The following is a 22,294-nucleotide window of genomic DNA, read 5'->3' on the forward strand; positions in this document are numbered from 1 at the left end:
TTGCTCCCAGTGGAACTCTTATTACTTGTTTAAAAACCTGGTTATTGAAAAACATATAATTATTGCAAATAGAGAAACTTAATATAACTTTTAAGTTTTTGGAACTACATTTTCTTTTCTCCAGTTCTATAAAAGGATAACTGAACTGTTCAATTAATATAATTAAAACAAAGATTAAATCTTTTACTGGAATTGTGGTATACAATGTGATGAAGTCAATTGTTTGAAGATTATTTATTTGTTCACAATTTTTCAGATATTTTAAGGACCCGGTATGGCTAAGTGTGTTAAGACGTTCGAATCGTAATTTGAGGGTCGCGGGTTCGCATCTCCGTCGCGCCAAACATGCTCGCCTTTACAGCCGCGGGGGCGTTTTAATGTTACGGTCAGTTCCACTATTCGTTGGTAAAAGAGTAGCCCAAGAGTTGGCGGTGGGTGGTGATGACTAGCTGCCTTCCCTCCAGACTTACACTGCTAAATTATGGACGGTTAGCACAGATAGCCCTCGAGTAGCTTTGTGCGAAATTCAAAACAAACAGATATTTTAAAATAGGTTGTTTATTTTTTATTATCCAAAAAGTAATGTTTTTTATTATTGACACTTACATTTTTTAAGTTTATCCAGTAAAATACTGAGTAATTTGTTCAATAATACAGCTGTTTTTTTTTTATAATTGTTCCTATTGAATTAGAAATAAATCTAAGTTTAATTGGAGATTTATCTAGTTTGGGAATAGCATAAAGAAAGAAATCTACATAAGGATTTTGTTTAGAATAAAGTTTATTGTAAGCTGTAATGAAATTATTAATTGATGTTTCTTTTGATTGGTTACCAAATTCAAATGTTTGTGCACTATTGATTTCTTTTGTCATAATTAATGCATAAAACATTTTACAAATGTTACAGTTAGCCTCATCAATGGGAACTATAACATATTTGAAACTTATTCCTTAACTGATGAAACGATAAACCTGGCATTTCTTTAATTTTGTATGAGATAATTATATTTTTACGTACGTACAACTTCCACTTCAGAAAAGTGGATAAGATGTAATGTAGTTAAATTTTAAAATACATTCATCAGTATTGATTTCAATAGATTTTAGAATATCATTCTGATTACATTTTGTGGCTATTCTATATTTGATGGACTCAGCAGATAACCCCATGTGGATTTGCTGTAAGGACAGAAGCTATCTACAAATAACTAAATAGCAATATAGTAATCATTACTCAAATTCAAACCAGTAGAAGTGTGGGGTTTAATGTTAAAGTTTTACCGTTGAATTCTATTAGTGTCTTCAATAACAATTTCTAACATAGTTATCTTATTGAAGGTAGAGATGCTAACTTCAATAAGTAAGTTTTCATCTTACTTAACCCTAAATGGCAATATCTTATTATCTTATTTTTATTTCAATTAATTTTTCAACATCTTGTGGGCTTGTCGTTGTGGGCTTGAGCACCTACACCTCGCTCTCATAATTTATATTTCTATACCTATTGCTACTCTTTTATTTCTTATGTGAGACTGGCGAATAGTGATTAAAACTGATAGACAGTGTATATCCACCACATTATGGGTCCTACTGCCGCTGTCACCTCCAAAACCTAGGATACATTTCATAATCCCACATTACAGCTTGTACCCTGAGATCTTGTCAATAAGTGTAGCGATTTTCGTTTAATTTATTTTTGTTAAGTTATAACAAACTATATATATATACACACATCGGTTTCTAATAACAAAATTGTTCTATAAGGTTTTATTTTTTAATAATTTCAAATATGATAAAAAACTATAACTTCTGTCTTCATGTTTTCTAGGCTAAAAAGGAATTGAAACCTAGAATCCTGGAATTCACACAGGAACCAAAAGATACCGATTCTCGTGGTAAGAGGAAAGAATTGAACGCTGAACAACTACTGAAGATTTACTTTGCTATGAAACAACTGTCTGAATTGATTGTCGAACAACTGCCGAACGGATGGTATAGAAAACCTTTCTCCAGTCTTTGTATTACTTTCTCAAATTATATCATATTTTGCTGTTGTTACTAAACTCACCGTTCGGTTGCACCTATAGTTTAAGCATATAAAACAGCGTTTCTCCAACTTGCGTTTGCGAGTTATGTCTCCAAATTTCATAAAAGTATTTTACAAACATGCTCACCCTTTCAGCCATGTTGGAAGTTATAATGTTACGGTCAATCCCACTATTCGTTGGTAATAGAGTAACCCAAGAGTTGGCGGTGGGTGGTGATAACAAGCTACCTTCCCTCTAGTCTTACACTGCTAAATTAGGGACGGCTAGCGCAGATAGCCATCGTGTAACTTTACGCGAAATTCAAAACAAAACAAACCATTCAAGCGTGGACACGACCACTCTATGCGAAACGCGAAAATATTTCGGATAGAATTATGTAACTGGTATATTTCTCGTAAAAAACAAAGACACGCCCCTTCACATAAGAAAGCCGCATTTTAGGCCTATAATTATTTTATTATCAATTCCACCTACTGTTTTTATAATATTATTCTTCAATTATTAATACGTCTCCCACTGGTACAGCGGTAAGTCTACGGATTTACAACGCTAAACTGAGGAGTTCCATTCCCCTCGGTGGACTCAGCATGTAGCCCGAAGTGGTTTTATTTTATGAAAACACACACACACACACAATTATAAATATGTCCCCCACCGGTACAGCGGTAAGTCTACGGATTATTGGTTTTTTTTTTTTTAAACGTTTGCTGCTCTTGGGCGTTTCCTCACCGCCCTCCTTTTTTCTGAACGCCCCCTGCCACACCTTTTTCTTTTATCGCCCCCATGGATTCTCCCAACGCTCCTAGGGGGCGGTACGGCTCACTTTGGGAACCACTGCTCTGAAACAACTCGCAGAATAATATGGCGCCTAATACCTTAAAAATGGAGATTAGATTTATTTCAACATGATTATAGGAGGAGGAATACCATAATAACTTTCAATAAAGAACACAGGTATTAAGGGGTAACAACTAAACAGGCTGACATTGAGTTTACAGCTGGAGTAAGAACGTTATGGATTAAAGCATGGAGGAATACCATAATAACTTTTAATAAAGAACACAGGTATTAAGGGGTAACAACTAAACAGGCTGACAGTGAGTTTACAGCTGGAGTAAGAACGTTATGGATTAAAGCATGGGGGAATGAGTTTACAGCTGGAGTAAGAACGTTATGGATTAAAGCATGGAGGAATACCATAATAACTTTTAATAAAGAACACAGGTATTAAGGGGTAACAACTAAACAGGCTGACAGTGAGTTTACAGCTGGAGTAAGAACGTTATGGATTAAAGCATGGAGGAATACCATAATAACTTTTAATAAAGAACACAGGTATTAAGGGTAACAACTAAACAGGCTGACAGTGAGTTTACAGCTGGAGTAAGAACGTTATGGATTAAAGCATGGGGGAATGAGTTTACAGCTGGAGTAAGAACGTTATGGATTAAAGCATGGGGGAATACCATAATAACTTTTAATAAAGAACACAGGTATTAAGGGGTAACAACTAAACAGGCTGACAGTGAGTTTACAGCTGGAGTAAGAACGTTATGGATTAAAGCATGGAGGAATACCATAATAACTTTTAATAAAGAACACAGGTATTAAGGGGTAACAACTAAACAGGCTGACATTGGGTTTACAGCTGGAGTAAGAACGTTATGGATTAAAGCATGGGGGAATACCATAGTAACTTTTAATAAAGAACACAGGTATTAAGGGGTAACAACTAAACAGGCTGACATTGGGTTTACAGCTGGAGTAAGAACGTTATGGATTAAAGCATGGGGGAATACCATAGTAACTTTTAATAAAGAACACAGGTATTAAGGGGTAACAACTAAACAGGCTGACAGTGAGTTTACAACTGGAGTAAGAACGTTATGGATTAAAGCATCGGGGTTTTATCCCTGAAAATGTCCCCAGTAGCTTAGCGTAATACATACAGATTTATAATGTTAAAGTTCGAGTTTCGATACCCGTGGTCGAAACAGTACAAGTAGTCCGTTGTGTAGTTTGTGGTTAACGACAAACAAACAAAAACATCTTAATTGAATATCCGTGTCAAGTCCACTGGTTTTTCACCAGCGTTCCAAGTAAATGATTGAAGAAAAGAGACATCACCAATGATACCTCAGTGATATCAAGCTATGATTGACAACACCAAACTATAGATTTTATTGTTGTCATCAATATACTTTTCATTCGTATATTTGTTTAGCTTCTCAAAGAGCAAACTTATTAATAGTATAAATACTTCCATCTATATTTTTGAGGAATTTTTGTTATGAACACCAAGTCCACATAAAATGTAAGATTATGACACTTTTAAAATTTACTTGATTTAAAAAGAAAACTCGTCTTTAACATATTTTGTCTTGTATCTCGGTATCTTTGACTAAAATAGTTTACTAGAGTAAAAGAAGACCCCCTTGAAATCTATCATTTTATGATTTATTTCAGTGACAGAGAATCCCTCGAATTAGATAATTTTCCTAACTGGTTTGGACAGGAAGCACTCAACAAATGGTTTGTATGTGCAGAAGAAAAGGCAATGGTTTGGATATCTGGATTTATTGAACTGGATGAGGTACTGGCCTTAAGATTAGTTCTGTTTTCTTTAAGAACTTCGCTTCAAACTCTTAATATTTAAATAAAGTATGTTCATAAATAAAAATATTAAAAGATGTGTTGTAAAAATGACGTAATATCTTTAACACTTTAAAGCTGGGTGTGGTCGTTTCGACAAACACGATAAAAGATTTTTGTTAACTGCTCTTACCCGGATGGACGTTGGTACAGCATTTCTTAGGTTTAACGTCCCCCACTGACACAGAGGTATGTCTGCGGACTTACAACGCTAGAATTTGGGTTTTCATACTTTATGCTTAATTACATACAAACAAAATTTATCTTCAAAAATATCGTGACTCATATCTGTGGGTTTAGGATATTTGTTTTAGATTACACAATGGATTATCTATGCTGTTCCTACTACGGGTATCTAAGCCTATTCTTTAGAGTTATAATCTTTCACACCTACCTCTGAGTCATTAAAGGCACATTTTTCGCACCAAACATGCTCGTCCTTTTCAGCCGTGGGGGCTGTATAATGTTACAGTCAATCCCACTAATCGTTGGTAAAAGAGTAGCCCAAGAATTGGCGGTGGGTGGTGATGATTAGCTACCTTCCCTCTAGTCTTACACTACTAAATAAGGGATGGCTAACGCAGATAACCCTCGTGTAGCTTTGTGCGAAATTCAAAACAAAAACAAAATAAGTACAAGTTATACGGAGTTGAGCGTTATTTTTGTGATTATAATGAATCAGTAGCTGTTTAGACACGTGTTCAAAGTTTCTGTTGTTGCTGTTTTTATTTACACTTTATTTGATAGTTTTGGTTACTCGCGATATAGTTTCTGTACTGTCAGCTGGGTCAGTTTCCTTTTTTTTTAATCACAAATCATCGGTGTGGCTAAGAATTGTATTGCAATTTCATAATTGTTTTGAACGTTGAGTATATTATTTCAAAAACTTAACCCCTCTTACTAAGCCTATTTTCTAAGCCTAAGTTCATTTAATATCTCTGCATTTAGTTGTGTAAAATGTCTAAAATTTGCGGAATACCTTCATCAGACTTACACATTTTTGTATGTGTGTATATATAAATATATAAATGATTCAAATTGTTACTTCTCTTAGAAATTTCAAAATAACACTGCATTAGACTGACTCCAATATTTCTAGTGCATTTCAATTGTAGCAGAATGTTAGCAGACGGTACCTGTTACGACGTTCCTTTGTTAATGTGGTAATATAACCACTAAATTCAATTACTGGATGTTCACAGATGGAGCCACTTAACGACGAGCTGAAATTTGGACGGTCAACAAGAGACACGCTGGACGTTGTTCACCACAGCGTAGGTGTACGATTTTTCTCTGGAGAAATCTGTCATTATAAAATGTTACAAAAAAAGATGATATAAAAGGCTTTATATCTTGACCAGTAAATAGTTCATTTGGTGTCACTGACGTCATTAATAAAATAATATAAATTAAAGCTCTGATGTTTGTTTATTTCTTTACTTAATGTCTTTAAAGATAACTGCATAGTAGCGCCACTATTAACTAGATGGAATCGTCAATAGTTGCGGCTGTAATTAGATCTTAATTGAAAAGGAAAGAGAAGCTCAGAGCCATTTTAGGGGCCGTTATGCCGCGGCTAAAAGTATTTGATAGATAATTACATCGTAGAACCACTGTTAAAATATTTTCCAGATAATTACTGAAGTATTTTATAGAGATTTGAACATAAACACACTGGATTTCATTAAACTTAAATTTCCATCAATATTTATTCAGTAAGAAAAAACACATCCAGAATTAAGCGTTTTGTAATATAGTGATTATAAATTTTATGAACATCCTCAACTGCCGCCAGAAAATTATAACCTTTCTATGTATTTCAAAAGCTCGAATAAATTATATTCTGAGTATAAAATTAAATGCGAGAATTCCTTATCCTCCACTGGAAAATTAGGCCCGGTATGGCCAAGTGGTTGTGGCGCTCGACTCGTGATCTGATGGTCACGGGTTCGAATCTTCGTCACACCAAAAAATGCTCACTCTTTCAGCCGTGGTGGCGTTATAATGTGACGGTCAATCCCACTATTCGTTGGTAAAAGAGCAGCCCAAGAGTTGGCGGTAGGTGGTGGTGACTAGCTGTCTTCCCTCTAGTCTTACACTACTAAATTAGGGACGGCTAGTGCAGATAGCCCTCAAGTAGCTTTGCACGAAATTCCAAAACAAACAAATATCCCCCTAGTCTTACGCTGCTTAATTAGGGACGGCTAGCGCAGATAGCCCTTGTGTAGCTTTACGCGAAATCCATAAAACAAACAACTAGAAAATAATTCACATGATATATTGTTTCTTCTTTTTTTTTTTAGCTAATAGGTTTGTGGAAAAGTCTGGAGTGGCCGAATGTCGATTGCACAGTGTCTTTAGTCAAGGTCAGTTACAAACATTATCTCTTGGGTTATATTTTCTAATTTGTTCTTCCGTGTTCGTGATACGAAGCTAAGATCGACTGCTTTTAGCCAAACTTATCAAAAGCTACTAAAAGTTTGTTTGTTTTTTTACTTCATGCGTCAAATCACTAACAAGTTTTACTTCGTAATGTGTGTTAGTTTGTTTGTTTTATTTTTGTAATTAGTCCTAGAAACGATAAAACACGATTCCTATATTCTGGGAACCGATAGATTAAAGTATGAATAATCCATAACATTTCATGTATATCATCAATATATCAAACGAGCTTCTTCCTGGACAGTCTTTAAGAGCGTTACTTCGAGCCTCTGATGTCGAGGCTATTTCTTTTACAAACATGTGTGAGACTTTTTTTACAGTTTTATTATGCATGCAAATCATCGAGTTCTATTTCCCAGTAGAAACCGAAGACGAAATTGCGAAAAGATGTTACCGCTAACGGTTTTTATTCTTAATAGAAAGTTTGTGGTGGTAAGACGTGATAGCGATATAACGTAAATGTTTAATGATAGATAAATCTGAAATGTTTTATAATATTGGTGTATATTACTTTCAGCGCGAATTACGCGCGTGCCAATATAAAAAGTACAGGCGTCCAATAATAAAAATACACCCTATTGTTCATAATGTTTAATACAATTAAGATTAATATTTATGGTACGGTAACATTTTCAGAAAATCGAAACGTAAGTTTATTCTGTTGTGTTTTTTTTTACAGGCTGTACAAATAAGCTGAAAGATTACCATCTTATGTCGTTAGTAATTTAAATAAGCACTCTTTTCAGGTCTTGCACAATTGTTTCGCTCACTTTGCCCGTGAGTTAGAGAAGAAAATAGCTTTATGCGGCTACTTCGACACAGAAGGCGTGTTCGAGATCCAAAAAAAGGTTAGTCCAGGCTAAGTATGATTTTCACGAAAACACAGAGGACATGTCCCCCTCAGTTGTTGATTTATATATTTTTCTTCAAAGATAAACTAAATGTCCTTCCTAGAATGCCCCATATTTTCCCAGCTACAGAAACTGTACCCTCTCCTACTGAAACCTAATTTGAAATCGAACCCCGAATTTTAGCGTTGTAAGGGGCTGAAACCACTGTTTTGCCACTGTGTTAAGACTGAAGCAGCTGTAAACGCTAACTCAGAATAACACTTTTTTGAGTTTCGACTGTTAAATCCGTGTATGATGTGCGTTATATCCTTTCAGTCGTTTTGATTTTTGTTTTGTTGTTGTTTTTTTCAATTTCGCACAAAGCTACTCCAGGGCTATCTGCGCTAGCCGTTCCTAATTTAGCAGTGTAAGACTAGAGGGAAGGCAGCTAGTCATCACCACCCACCGCCAACTGTTGGGCTACTCTTGTACCAAAGAATAGTGGGATTGATCGTCACATTATAACGCCACCACGGCTGAAAGGGCGAGCATGTTTGGCGCGACGGGGATTCGAACCCGCGACCCTCAGATTACGAGTCGCACACCTTAACACGCTTGGCCATGCCAGGCCCAGTCGTTTTGATACTGACCAAAGTGCTCGTGGGCAGCACACTTCCAAGTAGGAAAAATATAACAGTTTGTACCTATTAGTAGAAACTCTTTTGACCGTGTAAACTACACATGCATAAAACAGCTTTTGTTGCTTTGTTATTCGACTTTACGCCCAAGGCTCTATAAAGGACTAACTGCACTTAGCCGTTCCTAATTTTGAAAGAATAGACAAGAGGAAACGCACCTAGTGAACAGCACCCACCACAAGCCCTTATTCGACCATAATTTTTTATAGGCACCCACGGCCTCAAAGTGCGGAAGGCGTTTCTACGGTATAGACCCCAGCACGCTAAACCATAAGGGCCACACCTGGTTCCTTAAAAAGGCAGATGACTGTTCTCTTTTTAGTTATCTGGTTAAACCTAATCATTAGTTTCTGTGACGTTACCATGGAAATACTTATAACCATATCTTTTCTTCATTAGTCCTAAACGGGCCCGGCATGGTCAGAGATGGTTAAGGCACTCGACTTGTAGTCTGAGGGTCGCGAGTTTCAATCCCCGTCGCACCAAACATGCTCGCCCTTTTCAGCCGTGAGAGCGTTACAATATGACGGTCAATCCCCCTATTCGTTGTTAAAAGAGTTGGCAGTGGGTGGTGATGACTGGCTGCCTTCCCTCTAGTTTTACACTGCTAAATTTGGGACGGCTAGCACAGATAGCTCTCAAGTAGTGAAATTCAAAACAAAGTCCTAAACGTGTGTAATGTAATGTCACCCAAGTTACCCATCGAGGGTAACATTATCCTAAGCGTTATACAGAGTAAAACAAAAATTTCCAAACATTTTTAAGTTTGTCAAAGAGGATAAAATGTTTTTTTTTCTTCAAAAAAAGTAATAATAGACTCCAACAGATCCACAAACCTATTTAAGACATTGCTGGTTGAGAGCCACCTCACAGTGCAGTAGAAAGAGACATCACTGGGTTTATTTTCAAGTTCCAGTTCTTCAATACAAATTTTAAACTGTTGGTGGGTCTTCCCATTCAAGCTCGTGAAATTCACAATTTCAAGAACAAATTTCATAACATCTTCATATTTGAAGTATCTGGCTGCCAGCTGTTCATGATGAATAATGCAATGTACAGGAAGAAACTCTGGAAAGCTGGGATCACTTTTCATAAATGCAATTAATCCTGGATTTGTCCCCACTGTTGCAGGTGCTCCATCTGTTGCAACATTGAGGAGTTTATCCAGTGGAATATTAGCATTTGTTAAAACTCTGTCAAGTGCATTTTTAATGTCAACATCACGAGTTGTTTCTTTTAGTGCCACTGAGTCCAACACATCTTCTTTCACAGTTACATCAGAGGAAACATAACAAACAATACAGTTGTGGGTTGTCTTGTATGTCTGTAGATTCATCAAGGGCTAAGCTGAATGGAGGAAATTCTTTAAATCATTTTGCATTTTACCTGTAACATCAGCACTGATCTGAGAGATACGTCTCTCTGTAGTGTGTCGTGAAGCTGGTGTTTGTGTTATTAGTCACTGAAGTTTTGAGTTATTTGGATCTAACACTGCAACAACTTCAGTTGTATTCTTCTTAACAAATTCACCATCAGAATATGGGAATTTAGCGCGAGCAATATTCCATGACATAACGAAACTAGTGGCCCAGCATAGCCAGGGGGTTATGGTACTCAACTCGTAATCCGAGGGTCGCGGGTTCGAATCTCTGTTGCACCAAACGTGTTCGCTTTTTCAATCGTGGGGCGTTATAATGTGACGGTCAATTCCACTATTCGTTCGTAAAAGAGTAGCCCAAGAGTTGGCAGTGGGTGGTGATGACTAGTTGCCTTCCCTCTAGTCTTATACTGCTAAATTAGGGACGGCTAGCGCAAATAGCCCTCGTGTAGGTTTTCGCAAAATTAAAAAACAAACAAATCCTTATATGTAATTGTAAAAAACGCAAAAACGCCCATAAAAACTGCAAAACATAAAATGTGAAACCTAAACATTGTTTGTATCTCTGCATGGACCAATAAACCTCCAAACTGGATTTGGAGAAGATCCATCTAAAATCTCCAAAGTTGTATATATATGTACAACAGACAATACTATTATATTTATATAGATGACATTATCAGACAGTACTATTACATTCATATAGATTAAACAAGACCAAACTTTACAGTTGAGTTATTTTTATTATTTTAATTGAGTCTTTGTGTCTAGACATCATGTTTTTTAGAACATTCGACCTTCAAATACTTTGAATATTCAATTAGCGATCCGAAAACCCGCGATATAAAGTATAGAAAGTTCTAGAAGTCTTGTCTTGTTTTTCAGTTTTGCATTTCCGTGACCAATATGACGTCGGTTGTGACATATATTGAAGGTGTGAAAGGTAATATAGTGTTGAATCTAGAACAGGCTGGACAGACTAGCGTTCAAATAGCTGAAATTTGTCAACCACTGAACTCTGCTACTGACTTCATCCTCAGTGTCGTTCGATCTGTATTTGCTGATGTTGTTCTTAAGGTAATGTAATGCCTTTGATTTAAAGTAACCATTGAATCACGTTTTACATAGAAACAGCTAAACATCTCATCTCATCCTGTATAGCAGACTTGATATTTGTTGATGCAAATTGTCGTTAAATGTGATCTGATTTGAAATGGTTAAGTCTCCAGATTGAATTTTACATTTTCTCTCCTACGTATTCTTAAGATCCGTATGAAAGGGAAATTTTAATAGATGTTTCCAAAACCATGTCATACCAAAACATAACTACGTGTCACTGTTCAGAACAATGCCTTATTAAATTACTTTATTCTAGATGAGACCAGAACTGCAGCGACTGTTGAGACAAATAGGAAAAGCTACCAATGAAGCACAACACCATCGGGTTAGTGAAGATAACTTGGTTCTTGGAGACGTTTATTAGCTGTTTACTGACGCAAATCCCTTTCGCGTTGACTGGGGACGTAGAATCAATTTAGGGAAGAGTGGTTTGAAGTTCGTCCCTCACTTTGCAGTAGAGAGAATTCTTAGACTACTGTTTTAGCAACGAATAGAGGAATTGATCGTAACAGTATAAAGCCTGCACGGTTCGAACCCGCAACACTCAGAGTGCCAGTCAAGCGCTCTAAACATCTGAACATCCTGGATCATGGCATGGCTAAGCGTGTTAAGGCGTGCGACTCGTAATCTGAGGGTCGCGGGTTCGCATCCCCGTCGCGCCAAACATGCTCGCCCTTTCAGCCGTGGGGGCGTTATTATGTGCAATCAATCCTACTATTTGTTGGTAAAAAAGTAGCCCAAGAGTTGGCGGTGGGTGGTGATGACTAGCTGCCTTCCCTCTAGTCTTACACTACTAAAGTAGGGACGGTTAGCACAGGTAGCCCTCGAGTAGCTTTGTGCAAAATTCCAAAAACAAACAAACAATCAGAGGGAAGAGTACCGTTACCAAACCAAAAATCTCAACATCATAATTGTTTATAGTTATTTCGACTAAATTATGTGGTTTCCCAGCTGGTTTTTCTCATTTTAAAAGTTTACTCTAATAAACTGTCAGTAAAATACTCTGGTATATTCTACCACGGATTTCGAAAGATTAGGAAGTTAAAACAATAATAATAATTTAACTGACGGGATCGAAAAATTCAAAATGCCAAAATATATATTATATAGGTCACGTATAGTACGTTATGTATTATAGGTCACTTATAGTACATTATATATTATAGGTCACTTATAGTACGTTATGTATTATAGGTCACTTATAGTACATTACGTATTATAGGTCATTTATAGTACGTTATGTATTATAGTTCACGTATAGTACATTATGTATTATAGGTCACTTATAGTACATTATGTATTATAGGTCACTTATAGTGCATTATGTATTATAGGTCACTTATAGTACATTATGTATTATAGGTCACTTATAGTACATTATGTATTATAGGTCACTTATAGTACGTTATGTATTATAGTTCACGTATAGTACATTATGTATTATAGGTCACTTATAGTACATTATGTATTATAGGTCACTTATAGTGCATTATGTATTATAAGTCACGTATAGTACATTATGTATTATAGGTCACTTATAGTACATTATGTATTATAGGTCACGTATAGTACATTATGTATTATAGGTCACTTATAGTACATTATGTATTATAGGTCACTTATAGTGCATTATGTATTATAGGTCACTTATAGTGCATTATGTATTATAGGTCACTTATAGTGCATTATGTATTATAGGTCACGTATAGTACATTATGTATTATAAATCACTTATAGTGCATTATGTATTATAGGTCACTTATAGTACGTTATGTATTATAGGTCACTTATAGTACATTATATAGGTCACTTATAGTACGTTATGTATTATAGGTCACTTATAGTACATTATGTATTATAGGTCACTTATAGTACGTTATGTATTATAGGTCACGTATAGTACATTATATAGGTCACTTATAGTACATTATGTATTATAGGTCACTTATAGTACATTATGTATTATAGTTCACTTATAGTACGTTATGTATTATAGTTCACTTATAGTGCATTATGTATTATAGGTCACTTATAGTACATTATGTATTATAGGTCACTTATAGTACGTTATGTATTATAGGTCACGTATAGTACATTATATAGGTCACTTATAGTACATTATGTATTATAGGTCACTTATAGTACATTATGTATTATAGGTCACTTATAGTGCATTATGTATTATAGGTCACTTATAGTACATTATGTATTATAGGTCACTTATAGTACATTTTATATTATAGGTCACTTATAGTACGTTATGTATTATAGTTCACGTATAGTACATTATGTATTATAGGTCACTTATAGTACATTATGTATTATAGGTCACTTATAGTGCATTATGTATTATAAGTCACGTATAGTACATTATGTATTATAGGTCACTTATAGTACATTATGTATTATAGGTCACTTATAGTACATTATGTATTATAGGTCACTTATAGTGCATTATGTATTATAGGTCACTTATAGTACATTATGTATTATAGGTCACTTATAGTACATTTTATATTATAGGTCACTTATAGTACGTTATGTATTATAGTTCACGTATAGTACATTATGTATTATAGGTCACTTATAGTACATTATGTATTATAGGTCACTTATAGTGCATTATGTATTATAAGTCACGTATAGTACATTATGTATTATAGGTCACTTATAGTACATTATGTATTATAGTCACTTATAGTACATTATGTATTATAGGTCACTTATAGTACGTTGTGTATTATAGGTCACGTATAGTACATTATGTATTATAGGTCACTTATAGTACATTATGTATTATAGGTCACTTATAGTACGTTATGTATTATAGGTCACTTATAGTACGTTATGTATTATAGGTCACTTATAGTGCATTATGTATTATAGGTCACTTATAGTGCATTATGTATTATAGGTCACTTATAGTACATTATGTATTATAGGTCACATATAGTACATTATGTATTATAGGTCACTTATAGTACGTTATGTATTATAGGTCACTTATAGTGCATTATGTATTATAGGTCACTTATAGTGCATTATGTATTATAGGTCACTTATAGTGCATTATGTATTATAGGTCACGTATAGTACATTATGTATTATAGGTCACTTATAGTACATTATGCATTATAGGACACTTATAGTGCATTATGTATTATAGGTCACTTATAGTGCATTATGTATTATAGGTCACTTATAGTGCATTATGTATTATAGGTCACGTATAGTACATTATGTATTATAGGTCACTTATAGTACGTTATGTATTATAGGTCACTTTTAGTACGTTATGTATTATAGGTCACTTATAGTACGTTATGTATTATAGGTCACTTATAGTACGTTATGTATTATAGTTCACTTATAGTACGTTATGTATTATAGGTCACTTATAGTACGTTATGTATTGTAATTCACTTTTAGTACGTTATGTATTATAGGTCACTTATAGTACGTTATGTATTATAGGTCACTTATAGTACGTTATGTATTATAGTTCACTTATAGTACGTTATGAATTATAGGTCACTTATAGTACGTTATGTATTATAATTCACTTATAGTACGTTATGTATTATAGGTCACTTATAGTGCATTATGTATTATAGGTCACTTTTAGTACGTTATGTATTATAGGTCACTTATAGTGCATTATGTATTATAGGTCACTTATAGTACGTTATGTATTATAATTCACTTATAGTACGTTATATATTATAGGTCACTTATAGTACGTTATATATTATAGTTCACTTATAGTACATTATGTATTATAGGTCACTTATAGTACGTTATATATTATAGGTCACTTATAGTACGTTATGTATTATAGTTCACTTATAGTACGTTATGTATTATAATTCACTTATAGTACGTTATATATTATAGGTCACTTATAGTACGTTATATATTATAGTTCACTTATAGTACATTATGTATTATAGGTCACTTATAGTACGTTATATATTATAGGTCACTTATAGTGCATCATGTATTATAGTTCACTTTTATTACGTTATGTATTATAGTTCACTTATAGTACGTTATGTATTATAGGTCACTTATAGTGCATTATATATTATAGTTCACTTTTATTACGTTATGTATTATAGTTCACTTATAGTGCATTATGTATTATAGGTCACGTATAGTACATTATGTACTATAGGTCACTTATAGTGCATTATGTATTATAGGTCACTTATAGTGCATTATGTATTATAGGTCACTTATAGTGCATTATGTATTATAGGTCACTTATAGTGCATTATGTATTATAGGTCACTTATAGTGCATTATGTATTATAGGTCACGTATAGTACATTATGTATTATAGGTCACTTATAGTGCATTATGTATTATAGTTCACGTATAGTACATTATGTATTATAGGTCACTTATAGTGCATTATGTATTATAGTTCACTTTTATTACGTTATGTATTATAGTTCACTTATAGTACGTTATGTATTATAGGTCACTTATAGTGCATTATGTATTATAGTACACTTTTATTACGTTATGTATTATAGTTCACTTATAGTACGCTATGTATTATAGGTCACTTATAGTGCATTATGTATTATAGTTCACTTTTATTACGTTATGTATTATAGTTCACTTATAGTGCATTATGTATTATAGGTCACGTATAGTACATTATGTATTATAGGTCACTTATAGTGCATTATGTATTATAGGTCACTTATAGTGCATTATGTATTATAGGTCACTTATAGTACGTTATGTATTATAATTCACTTATAGTACATTATGTATTATAGGTCACTTATAGTACGTTATGTATTATAATTCACTTATAGTAAGTTATATATTATAGGTCACTTATAGTACGTTATATATTATAGTTCACTTATAGTACATTATGTATTATAGGTCACTTATAGTACGTTATGTGTTATAGGTCACTTATAGTACATTATGTATTATAATTCACTTATAGTACATTATGTATTATAGGTCACTTATAGTACGTTATGTATTATAGGTCACTTGTAGTACGTTATGTATTATAGGTCACTTATAGTACGTTATGTATTATAATTCACTTATAGTACATTATGTATTATAGGTCACTTATAGTACGTTATGTATTATAATTCACTTATAGTAAGTTATATATTATAGGTCACTTATAGTACGTTATATATTATAGTTCACTTATAGTACATTATGTATTATAGGTCACTTATAGTACGTTATATATTATAGGTCACTTATAGTACGTTATGTATTATAGGTCACTTATAGTACGTTATGTGTTATAGGTCACTTATAGTACATTATGTATTATAGGTCACTTATAGTACGTTATGTATTATAGGTCACTTGTAGTACGTTATGTATTATAGGTCACTTATAGTACGTTATGTATTATAGTTCACTTATAGTACGTTATGTATTATAGGTCACTTGTAGTACGTTATATAGTCTGAGGTTCTGTGTATGTAAATAAATTATTATTTAAAACGACAACTTTAATGCATTATGACTACCAAACAGGCCTGCCATGACCAAGTGATTAGAGCGTTTGACTCCTTATCTGGATGTCGTGGGTGCGAATCCCCGCCACACCCAACATGCTCGCCCTTTCAGTCGTAGGAGCGTTACAATGTGATGGTTAATCCTATTACGCGTTGGTAGAAGAGTGGCCCAACAGTTGGTGATGGGAGGCGATAACTAGCTACCTTCTCTCTAATCTTACACTACTAAATTAGAGACAAATAGCCCTGGTATAATTTGCGTAAACTTTGATAAACAAACAATTCCAAATTGAGATTTTATTTCGAACAAAATCTCGAGTGAATGTTGAACAATTTTTCTTTGGTATTATTTTCAAAAAAAAATATTTTAACATTTATTATCACTTCCCCTACAGGCCGTTTTCGAACTATCAGATTATATAGATGAAGCTTTATACAGCATGAACCGATTTCTTGACACTGTGGCCTTCCACAACCTCGCTCGTCAGATCTGGGGAGCAGTCATCAACACGATGAAGGATGAAACTGACAACATTCTTCAAGTACAGTACATCATCATAAACTAACTAATTAATTCCTGAAATATGAAAAAAAAAATAATTTGTACTGTCTTAACTTCACGTAACATCTATTGTGTTTCCTGAAATTCGAGTTTATCCATTGTCAGAAAATTCGTTCAGGTAGAGAAGGTACCATATTTTAAAATTAACTTCATAGTTGGTGAATAAAACAGACGATTAATTGGTAAACATTACGTAAACAAGATTAATTGTATGTGTTAATAAGGTACATAAATATTTGTGTGTTAAGATGTTGGTTGGTTGGCTTGGGGTTTTATGGCGCAAAGCAATTAGGCTACATGCGCCGTGTTAAGGTATACGTAAACTATCAAACAGCGTAAAAACTAGAGAAATTATCATTGGTTGTCTTTAAACTCAAGGTTTCTTTTTCCATAACTAATTTTCATTTAAAAAATAGATAAATACGTAAACTATTTCAATCTCGCTACTTTCTACACAAAATGGCATTCTTCAGGCATCCGTGAAGTTTCTTACAAAAATAAATAAAACTGGAGTTCTTAGAAATGATTCAAGTTACTTTGGGTTTGAATATATAACCTGTTTATTTGTCTTTTCTTTTATTGACGGCTTAAACTAAGTGTTTATTACGGTATTATTATTTTCAGAACTATTAAGTTATGAATTTGCATCGGTTTTAAGTTCTCATTATACAGTGCCATCTGTTGACAGCTTCTGTTACAAATTCTCTAATGTTTTGTCACGTTGTTGTAAACTGTTAAAAAATTGCAATAATATTGAGTAAATATTTTTTGAAATGTATTTTTAAACACTTACCCGCTTCAAACTATAATAAACTGCTGCGTTTGTGTTCCAACATCACTTATCATTGAATATTAATATCCCCTAAACAGTTTATGAGTGGTAACAAAAACAGCTACACATCTTTAAAATTCTAGAGTTTCTGAGCACCATTTTAATTGGTCGAGCGTTTCTAAGACCGGTATTTCGCATGTGCACAACAGTTCACATGCCGTTAAAAATCCTTTCTTTATCACGGGGGAGCGTCACATATGTTGCTGTTTAAACTTCCGAATCACTTTCTTCGTTTTGAATTTCGCTCAAAGCAACACGAGGACTATCTGCGCTAGCCGTCTCTAATTTAACAGTGTAAGACTAGAGGGAAGGCAACTAGTCATCACCACCCACCGCCAACTCTTGGGCCACACCTTTACCAACGAATAGTGGGATTGACTTTCACATTATAATGCCTCCATGGCTGAAAGGACGAGCATGTTAGGTGTGATGGGGATTCGAGCCCACGCCCCTCATATTACCATTTGAGCGCCCTAACCAGAGGACTTGACTGCCTGATGCTTCTATTCGTCGATTCCTTTAGAAAGTTTTCAGATTAGTGCCTCATATCAGTTTCTGTTACATTACTGTAAATTTGCATCACTTGTGTTATTGTCGCTTTGACCACCCTTTGTTCACACTTCAAAAATAAACTGCTTAGAATTGTGTTTCAGTACCAAATGTGAATACTCTGATATGTGTGAACGCATTGCGCTTATTATGGTGAACTATGTGGCTCCATTATTTTCAAATTATGTCTCGTGCACTTGACGCTAGAGACACGTAATAAATTTCGTATAAAAGATTGTATATCAAGTCCGTAGTATTTTGACAACATTCATTTCACCTTGATTCTATTACCGAATATATGTGCTTAATCTTATATGGTTTTCTATATTTCGTACTTCCTTTATAAATACTTGCTGAAGTCCCAATAACCATAACCATGGCGATCTTTCACTAACTGCAAAGTACGGTGATATTAATGTTAGACTTGATAGTATTTTCACGGGTTATGTAATCTATAGGAACTTCAGATGTGGTTAAGCAAACCAATAGTCCCTTAGACTTGCTTTTCTTTCTTTCTTTTTGAATTTCGTGCAAAGCTACTCGAGGGCTATTTGCGCCAGCCGTTCTTAATTTCGAAATGGCAGACTAGAGAGAAGGCAACTAGTCAACACCACCCACCGCTAACTCTTGAGCTACTCTTTACCAACGAATAGCAGAACAGACCGTCAGTTTATGATGTCCCCACGACAAAAAAATCCTGAATGTGTTAGAGATTTGATTCGAATTCGAGGCCCTCAGGTTACGAACCGAGTGTCCGAATGACCAGGTTAAACCAGGACCTCCTAGTGTTGTATTTGTGGACTTAACATATGTATGGACGAATGAGACTATTATAATTCCACTTTCCTGAATCATCTTTCTCGAGAATGTAGACGTCAATTTCGAAGTGTGACTGGAATCAGTTTTGTTTTGCTTTCGTTCACTGTAGTGTTAGCAATATTTACAGGAACTATGTCCAGATTTGCTGCAATGACTTTTTGGACGGGTAGGTGTTCACTTTCATAACTCAGCGTTCGCCCTGAAGAAAACGTTGCTTCAGATTGGAAGGTGTTTTGGAGCTCTTTATTTTTTTATATGCTGCCTTCTTCGAAATATTGAGCTCTTTACAGTAAGAGGTGTAATATGTCTCACACCCCACGTTTAATCCCTGCGACACTGCAGTGTTAAATGATCTAAAATATACAGTGTTCCAATAAATCGTTCTTGTGCTTAATAACCGATATGACCACTTACTTCTGATAGCTGGTACTTTTTATAACTAAATACTAATTAGTTTATTTGTCCTGTGTTTCTGTTGCAAATCTTCTTCCTTCTTCAAGGAGGCCTTAAAAAGGGCTGTTTATTTCTTCTTCGTAGCCAGGATTCGATCCTGGGTCTTCCAACCGGAAGGATGGTGAATTATCCAAATTGTCATTAAGGGGAGTAGACAGCAAAAGATGAATTGTCATTATTAATAAGTAAATAAAAGTGACATTTGTATTCAGCCCAACAGAAAAGATTAATTAAACGTGGCGTATTTGTTCACTTTTCACTTACTACAGTGCTATTAGATGTAACGTATCTTCTCGGCCATACTTGCTTTGAAAACTCAGTGCATTGCGAAATAAGGCCTAGCTAAAGATAACCACACACGTCCATTTGTATAGAGTAATAACCTCACACACACTTCATTCCTACTAGGCTTGGCACAGGCTGGTTGTTGGAGCATTCAATCATCAAGCTACGAGTCACGGGAACGGATTTCAATATATACTTCCTCTTCCAGCATTAGAATGTGACGAACAATCCCACTGTTTGTTGGTAAAAGAGTAGTCCAAGAGTTGGCGGTGGGTGTTGTTGACCAACTAGCTGCCTTCTCTCTACTTCGTATCTTCAACACTAGGGACAACTCATGTAAATATCCTTCGAGTAGCTTTTTGAGAAATTAAAAGCTCAAACTTCCCAAGACTTGATATTTAAAAATATAAAACTCATTTAACTTAATATATAAATCTAGTTGATACATATACGAAAGAAATCTGCGAAGTCTCAACTTTCTTTAACAGTGTATATTCACGATGTAGGAACAGATTTGCTGTCGTCGAAAACGGCCATTTAAAATAAAAGGTTTTGTCGCTGCTTTGAAGCAAATGGAACAGATATTTTACGGCAACGGTCATGGTCTTTCTGTGGACGAGATTACAAGCACCAGGCACTACAAAGTAAACTTATTTTGTGTGTAATAGTTGAGTACGATTTTTTACTATAATTATATGTCTACAAATGAAACTTTCTTTTACCGTAGTCAGGGGAAAGAATCGTTTTCCTCACTCATATTTATGAGTACGAAATCCTAGGCTATTTAATATTGTTGTTTCTTATTTTTATTTTAACAGTAAAGGTCATAACCTCTTTCAAGCAACAGTGGTAGCATTTTGTCAAATTTTAATTCTGTAAGAAACAGGATTTTTTCTTTGTGTTCTTAAACGCAAAGCTACAAAACGGGCTGTGTGTGTTCTACTTATCACCCTAATTATAATAATATAAACCCAAGGTTTACCGCCGAGCCACCAAGAGGACTATTACTAAAAGGGATTGTTGGTTCGTTTGTTTGAATTTTGCGCAAAGCAACTCGAGGGTTATCTGCGCTAGCCGTCTCTAATTTAGCAGTGTTAGACTAGAGGGAAAGCAGCTAGTCATCACCACCCACCGCCAACTGTTGGGCTACTCTTTTACCAACGAAGAGTAAGATTGATCAAAACATTATAACGCCCCCCCACGGCTGAAAATGCTTTGACAGGGATCCGAACCTGCGACCCTCAGATTACGAATCGAACGCCTTAACCCACCTGGCCATGCCGGGGCCTACTAAAAGTGAACGTAATTAAAAGAAGAGTTTCGAAATTAAAGTTACTCTGCATTTTTAAACGTTTTCGGGACTTCTGTCGTTCAATAGTAAAACCACTGTTTAAAAATGTGTATGTAAAAAACGGCTTGTTTGGGTTGAGAAGATATTTATGTAGAGGAGCGAACAACGTTTCGACCTTCTTCGGTCATCGTCAGGTTCACAAAGAAAGAAAGGGTTACTGACCGGTAGCTGACCACATGTTTGAAGGTGGTTATGTAATTGAGTGTAGGAATGTAGAGGGCGTGCTTAGATGTTTGATTATATTTATTAATATAGGTATAAAGGTGTTCCTTTGTATTGGTTTATTTTGGGCTTGAGTTGTTGTATAAATAAGGCTTCTTTAATTTTGCGTTTTTTATGTTTGTTTCTTTATTTGGTATTTGGGTGTTTTTTGGTCAGCTATCGGTCAGTTACCTCTTTCTTTCTTTGTGAACCTGACGATAACCGAAGAAGGTCGAAACGTTGTTCGCTCCTCTATATAATAATTTGTTCAACCCATACCAGCCGTTTTTACATATATTTTTCTCTAGAAGTGAGTTTTCTCGTCATCATGGAAAACTACTGTCTGTACATGTGTATTCACTGAATAAATGAGACGAAAATCATCAAACTACAAATATCCGATTTTCTCACTCCAGTTGGCATTGATTTAAGAGACATTTTTTGAATACAATCTCTAACACTAGACTATAAATAAAATATTCTCTGGAAACAACTTTCCAAATACCCCTACATTTTAAATATGACCATTAGGTAAACACGGCCTCGTATGGCCAGGTACTCAGTG

This window comes from Tachypleus tridentatus, chromosome 9, assembly GCF_004210375.1.
Source record: "Tachypleus tridentatus isolate NWPU-2018 chromosome 9, ASM421037v1, whole genome shotgun sequence".
Lineage (NCBI taxonomy): Eukaryota > Metazoa > Arthropoda > Merostomata > Xiphosura > Limulidae > Tachypleus > Tachypleus tridentatus.